At 36.7% G+C, this 6,752-nt stretch overlaps 1 non-coding gene across 1 annotated transcript; it reads left to right on the top strand.

Annotated features, from left to right (window-relative positions):
• Positions 1 to 2,932: 2,932 nt before the first annotated feature.
• TRNAR-CCU (transfer RNA arginine (anticodon CCU)) lies at positions 2,933 to 3,005 on the top strand. The gene has a single exon. It is a non-coding gene; the product is annotated as a tRNA-Arg (tRNA).
• The last annotated feature ends 3,747 nt before the right edge of the window (positions 3,006 to 6,752 follow it).

The following is a 6,752-nucleotide window of genomic DNA, read 5'->3' as shown; positions in this document are numbered from 1 at the left end:
CCTCACATATATGGCCAAATGATTTTTGACAAGGGTGCCAAGACAATTTAATGGATAAAGGACAGTCTTTTCAACAAAAAGTATTGAAAAAACTGGATTCCATATGCAAAAAGAATGAAGTTTGATCCTTACCTTAGACCATGGAAAAAAAATAACTCAAAATGGATCAAAGGCCTAAATTTAAGACCTAAAACTATAAAACTCTTAGAAGAAAACAAGGAAAGATTCATGACATTGGATTCGGCAATGATGTCTTGGATATAACACCCAAAGCACAGGCAACAAGAGCAAAAATAGGTAAATTTGACTACATCAGAATTTAAAACTTCTGTGCATCAAAACACACAATCAGCAGAGTGAAAAAGCAACCTATGGAATGGAAGAAAATAGTTGCAAATTAAATACCTGATAAGGAGCTAATATCCAGAACGTATTAAAGAACTTCTACAACTCAACAACACAAATCCAAATAATCTGATTTTTTAAATGGGCAAAGGACTTGAAAAGACATCTCTCCAAAAAAGATATACAAATGGCCAACAAGCATAGAAAAAATGCTCAGTATCGCTAATCATTAAAGAAATGTAAATCAAAACCACAATGAGATATCATCTCACACCCATTAGGGTGGATGCTATAGAAAAATTTTAAAAACAGAAAATAACAAATGTTCACAAGGAGGTGGAAAGATTGGAACCCTTGTGCACTATTGGTGGGAATGTAAAATGGTGTGGCCACCATAGAAAACAGTATGGCAGTTCCTCAAAAAATTAAAAATAGAATCACCAAATGACCTAGCAATACCACTTCTAAGTATATATCCCCAAAAGAATTGAAAGCAGAGTGTCGAAGAGAATTTGCACACCCATGGTCATAATAGCTTTACTCATACCAGCCAAGAGTTGAAAGCAAACCAAATGTCAATCAACAGATGAATGGATAAACAAAATGTGATTGATACACACACACACACACATAGGAATATTATTCAGTCTTGAAAAGGAAGGAAATTCTGACACATACTATAACATGGATGAACCTTGAAGACATTACGCTAAGTAAAATAAGCCAGTCACAAAAAGACAAATGCTGTATGATTTCACTTATACGAAGTATCCAGAGTAATCAAACTCATATAAACAGAAAGTGGAATGGTAGCTGCCAGGGGCTGGGAGGAACAGAAGAATGGGGAGTAGTTATTAATGCACATAGAGTTTCAGTTTTGCAAGATGAAAAAGTTCTGAAGATCGGTTGCACAACAATGTGAATATACTTAACATTATTAAACTGTACACTTAAAAACAGTTAAGATGATAAATTTTACGTTTATATGTATTTTACTGCATTTTAAAATATATATATACTTTTATTTCTTCTAACACAGTAGAGACAATGTAATCTAAAAATACATCTGCTAGGACTTCCCTGGTGGTGCAGTGATTAAGAATTCGCCTGCCAATGCAAGGGACGTGGGTTCGAGCCCTGGTCCAGGAAGATTCCCACATGCCGCAGAGCACATGTGCGCCACAACTACTGAAGCCAGCGCAGTTAGAGCCGGTGCTCTGCCACAAGAGAAGCCACTTCAATGAGAAGCCCACGCACCGCAACGAAGAGTAGCCCCCGCTCGCCACAACTAGAGAAAGCCTGCGTGCAGCAATGAAGACCCAAGGCAGCCAAATTAATTAATTGATTGATTAATTAATTAAAAATACATCTGCTACAAAATACCTATAAATTCTAGGTGATTTATAAGATCTTTTTTAAATGAATAATCTTATAAAATCCCATAGAATTTCATATCATATATAACCTGGCAATTACCAAATTTATATATATAATGTGGACATTTCCTCTCATGTCTCCCAGCATCGTATATTCAACTGTCAATCTACATCTCCATTTGTATGGCTTAACAGACATCTCAAGCTTATGATCTAAGTGTCCAAAACCAAATTCTTGATCTTCCTCCACCAAACTGTTCTATCCAGTCTTCCTCATCTCAGCAAATAGCAATACATTTCTTGCCAGTTGTCTAAGCCTAAAAACCTTGAAGTCTCTCCCATATATTCAATATTCAGTTTATTATCAAATCCTATTTTCTCCACCTTCAAACCATACCCAGAATTTTACCACTTCTCACCACCTCTACCATAACCACCCAAGTGTACACCATCATCACCTCTCACCCACAATACTGCACGAGCCTTCAACTTTGTCTCCCTACTTCCATCCTTGGGCCCCATAGTCTATTTTCTAACTGCAACCAGACAAATCCATTTAAAATACAAATCAGATCACATTCTTGCATGTCATATCTTTGCTCAAAACCCTCCAATGATTTTTCATCTCACTGAGAGTATAAGCAAAAAATCTTGTCCTGACTCACAAGGCCTTATATGTTCTTGCCTCTCATTACCTCTCTGGCTTCATATCCTGCCATCATTGCCCCTCATTCATTACCCTCCAGCCTCACTGGCTTTCTTATTTTCACTCAGACAGGAGGCAAGGGGCCTGAAATCCCTGTATAAGCCTAAACCTTCAAAGGGCTACTCTCAGAGAAAGGGAGAACTGGAAAAAAATATACCCATGAAAGATGACAAAGAAGTTTGTCTGTCTTGTCCTAGACTCTGATAGAAAAGGGGAAGTCTCCCTTTATGAGTTAGTAAGCACAGACCTGCCTTGATAAAGATCTGAAATTCTAATCCATACTACCTGTTCAATTCAGGAAACCTCAGTCCAATAACTAAGTAAATAAATAAGCAAGTAAGCTGGGGCTAATTCCCTAGGGGAACTTGACAGAAACAAATACAAACTCTTTCTGAATTCACACACTCAAACCAAACCACACAGAATTCCCATGGTAAATCCCACCAACCATAATATGATTCACAATCCAGATTTACAACAACACAAGAAAGCCATCTAGGGGACTTCCCTGGTGGCACAGTGGTTAAGACTCTGCACTCCTGATTCAGGGGGCCCAGGTTCGATCCCTGGTCAGGGAACTAGATCCCACACGCATGCTGCAACTAAGAGTTCACATGCCACAACTAAGGAGCACGCAAGCCGGGCTCCTTTTTTAATATTCTCACCAATATAATGAGATCGTAAGTCTCTCCAAAAGCCTTCCCTCTGGTCCTGAATTGTAATGCACTTCATTTGATAGCTCTCTTGGCTTTCTTGGAGTTTCCCGGATCCATTAGCCCTGGAATAGATAAGGCACCTGCCTCCATGCCCCAAAGAGTTCTCCCTAAAACTTTAAGTCACCATACTTGAACAGCAAAACAGTCATCCAGAATCCAATAGTTTTCTACATAAAAAATTTCTTAGCTACACCACAACAATAATAGCTATTACGTCCTCCCAAATTAAAAAGAAGGTCATTCAAAGATGATGTGAGGTTCATGTTCATTTCAATGCCCGAAGAAGTAACAGGCTAATTTTCTGTTTCCCTTTTTTGAAGGTCTAGTCTATACACTGAAATAATGGAACAGATTGAACCCACTGAGGTCTCAGCGTGTAACTATAAGTCTGCTCTTTGCTGTAAGAGGTGATGCTTAGGGAAATGGTTCTCAAATTGACTGCACGTCTTAGAATCACCGGGAGGGCTTTTTAAAAACAGAAATTCCCCAGTTTTTACACTGAAAATTAGGTCTGGAATAGGGTCCCAAAATCTATTCTTGTTTGTTAACTCCCTGTGTAACGCTGCTAAATTTTAGAATTACTGCTTTAGAGGATGACATTCTTACTCAGCCTCAGTCCTGATCTGGCTCCAACATAATGGTCTTCAGGGTCAGAAGTTAGAGTTGTTGTTAAATATGGCAGCATATTCCTAAGCAATTCATGGGTCAAAGAGAATACCAAACCTGCAACTACAGAAACAGTCTAGAAAGTCTAGAAATAGACCTACAAGATACATTCAACTGATTCTCTTTTTTTTTTTTAATTTATTTTATTTATTTTTGGCTGCATTGGGTCTTCGTTGCTGCTCGCAGGCTTTCTCTAGTTGCAGCGAGTGGGGGCTTCTCTTTGTTGCGGTGCGCGGGCTTCTCACTGAGGTGGCTTCGCTTGTTGCGGAGCTCAGGCTCTAGGTGCGCGGGCTTCGTTATTTGTGGCTCATGGGCTCAGTAGTTATGACTCACGGGCTCTAGAGCGCAGGCTCAGTAGTTGTGGCACACAGGCTTAGTTGCTCCACAGCATGTGGGATCTTCCCGGACCAGGGCTCGAACCCATGTCCCCTGCATTGGCAGGCGGATTCTTAACCACTGTGCCACCAGGGAAGCCCTCAACTGATTTACAACAAAGGCACCAAGATAATTCAATAGGAAGTGGACAGTTTTTTCTACAAATGGTGTTGGAACAACCAAAGAGCTACTGGGTAAAATATAATGAATCCTGACCTCTACACTTCATCCCAAAAGTTAATTGGGAATGAATGATAGGATCAAAAAAAGCTAAAACTGTAAAGCTTCTACATGAAAATATAGAATATACTTGCAATATTCAGGTAGGTAAAATTTTCTTAAATGAAACACAAAAAACAATAACCATAAAAGAAAAAAATTACAAGAATGGAATTCATTAAAATTAAAACCTCCTATTCTTCAGAAGACACTGCAAAGAAAAGATAAACCACAGACTAGAAGAAAATATTTAGAATCATAAATCTGACAAAGAACTCATATCCAGAACATATTAATATAAAGAATTCCTACAACTCAAATAACAAAAAGACAACCCAATTTAAAAATAGGCAAAAGGCTTGAACACTTAACAAAAAAAGCTATATAAATGGCCAAGAAGAAGCACACAAAATGATGCCTAATATCATTAGACAACAGAGAAATACAAATTAAAACCACAATGAGATTCTATTTTATACCCCCCAAAATGACTAAAATGAAAGACTGACAATACCAATTGTTAGTAAGGATGTGAACAACTAGAGTCTCATGCATTTCCGGATGGAGTCTGTAATGGTACAACTACTGGAAAAAGATTGGCACTTTCTTTAAAATTAAGCATACATCTACCCCTTGGCCCAGCAATGCCATTAAGTATTTACCCAAAAGAAATGAAAACATATCCACAAAAAGACTTTTACAGGAATGTCAAGGCAGCTTTATTCATAACAGCCCAACACTGGAAACACCCCAAAAGTCCATCCAGAGGACATAGGATAAACTGTGGTACAGTCATACGATACAATTTTTAAAACTCAGTAATTTTAAAACTCAGCAGTTAAAAAAAAAATGTGCTGCTGATACAAGCAACAATATGGATTAACCTAAAAATCATTATGCTGAGGGAAAGAACTCAGACACAGAGAGCACTACTGTATGATTTCATTCATATGAAGTTCAAGAATCAACAAAATGACTCTGGTGATAGAAATCCAAACAGTGGTTGCCCGGTGGGTGACTGATTGGAAGGGGGCAGAAGGAAAGCTCAAGGGAGGGGTTCTGCATATTGCTTGGTGTGTTGGTTACACAGACTTGTCAAAACTCAACAAACTGTACAATTAAGAAATGTATTTCACTGTACATAAATTTTACTTCAATAAAAAACTTATCAAACTGTACTATTCAAATATGTGCATTTTAATGTTTGTAAATTATACTCAATTTTTACAAAAGTTTAAAAAAAGTGCAGCTATAAAACATTACACCTATAAAAGCAACAAAATCTACAAATCAAAATTGATATGATGAGGACAACTACATTCAGAAGAAATCTCACAGCCTTAAATATATTTATTTTTAAAAACAAAAAATGGAAATAAATTTGAAAAAATGTCAAAAAAGAAGAGAAACCTGAGAGAAAAGGAGAAATGAATTAATAATGATGTAAAAGTAGAAATTATCAGAAAACAAAAATATGAAAAATAAATCCTAGAAATAATTTCTTTGAAAATATCAATAAAATAGACAAAGCTTACAGATTTAGACAACAGAAAATACATTCAAATCATTATAAATGAGAACCAGGCTTTATTCACAGATATACAAGTACCCTGTAATGCTATAAGAAATTTAAATGCGCCACTCTAAGCTAAAAATTCCAAAAATAAGGATGAAACACACGATTTTCTAAAAAACACATAACCTTCCAGAAATGATTTGAGAAAGTAGTCCACCTGGATACCAACAACCATGGAAGAAATGGAAATTTTTGCCTAGGGAATAACTCCAAATGCTGCACCATGTCTAGACAATTTTACTAGTGAGTTCTAGCAGAGCTTCAAGGAAAGATAATTCACATATCACTTAAAGTGTTCCAGAGTACAGAAAAAGATGGCACACTGCCCAATTCATTTTCCCAATCCCGCAATACTCTAATCCCCAAGTCCAACAAATAGAGCACAAAAAAGTAAATCACAAACTAATCTCCCTATATAACATGCTAATCCAGTAGCATGTAAAATATAGCAGTCAGTTAATTAGTCACTTCAGTACCTCAGAAGATTAAAAAATAGTTCTTTTAATAAATGCAAAGATTAAAAAATTAATGAAATATTAAAATAAATACAAAAGCTTCCTGACAATAGAAGAAAACCTCCTGAATCAATTAGAGAATAGTTATTGTATAGAGATAGCCAATATTAGAGTTAATGATGAAATACTAGAGCCCATTCCCATTAAAGTTAGCAACAAGAGCAGTGTGCTGGTTATTATTTAGCACTTTCCTGGAAGTTCTAGCCAATGCAATAAAGGACAGAAGAATCTTTTAATTGGTAAATTTTAGAAACATGG

This window comes from Balaenoptera acutorostrata, chromosome 9 (genome assembly GCF_949987535.1).
Source record: "Balaenoptera acutorostrata chromosome 9, mBalAcu1.1, whole genome shotgun sequence".
Lineage (NCBI taxonomy): Eukaryota > Metazoa > Chordata > Mammalia > Artiodactyla > Balaenopteridae > Balaenoptera > Balaenoptera acutorostrata.
The sequence above is the reverse complement of the archived record's forward strand: the minus strand, read 5'-3'. Positions and strand labels throughout refer to the sequence as shown.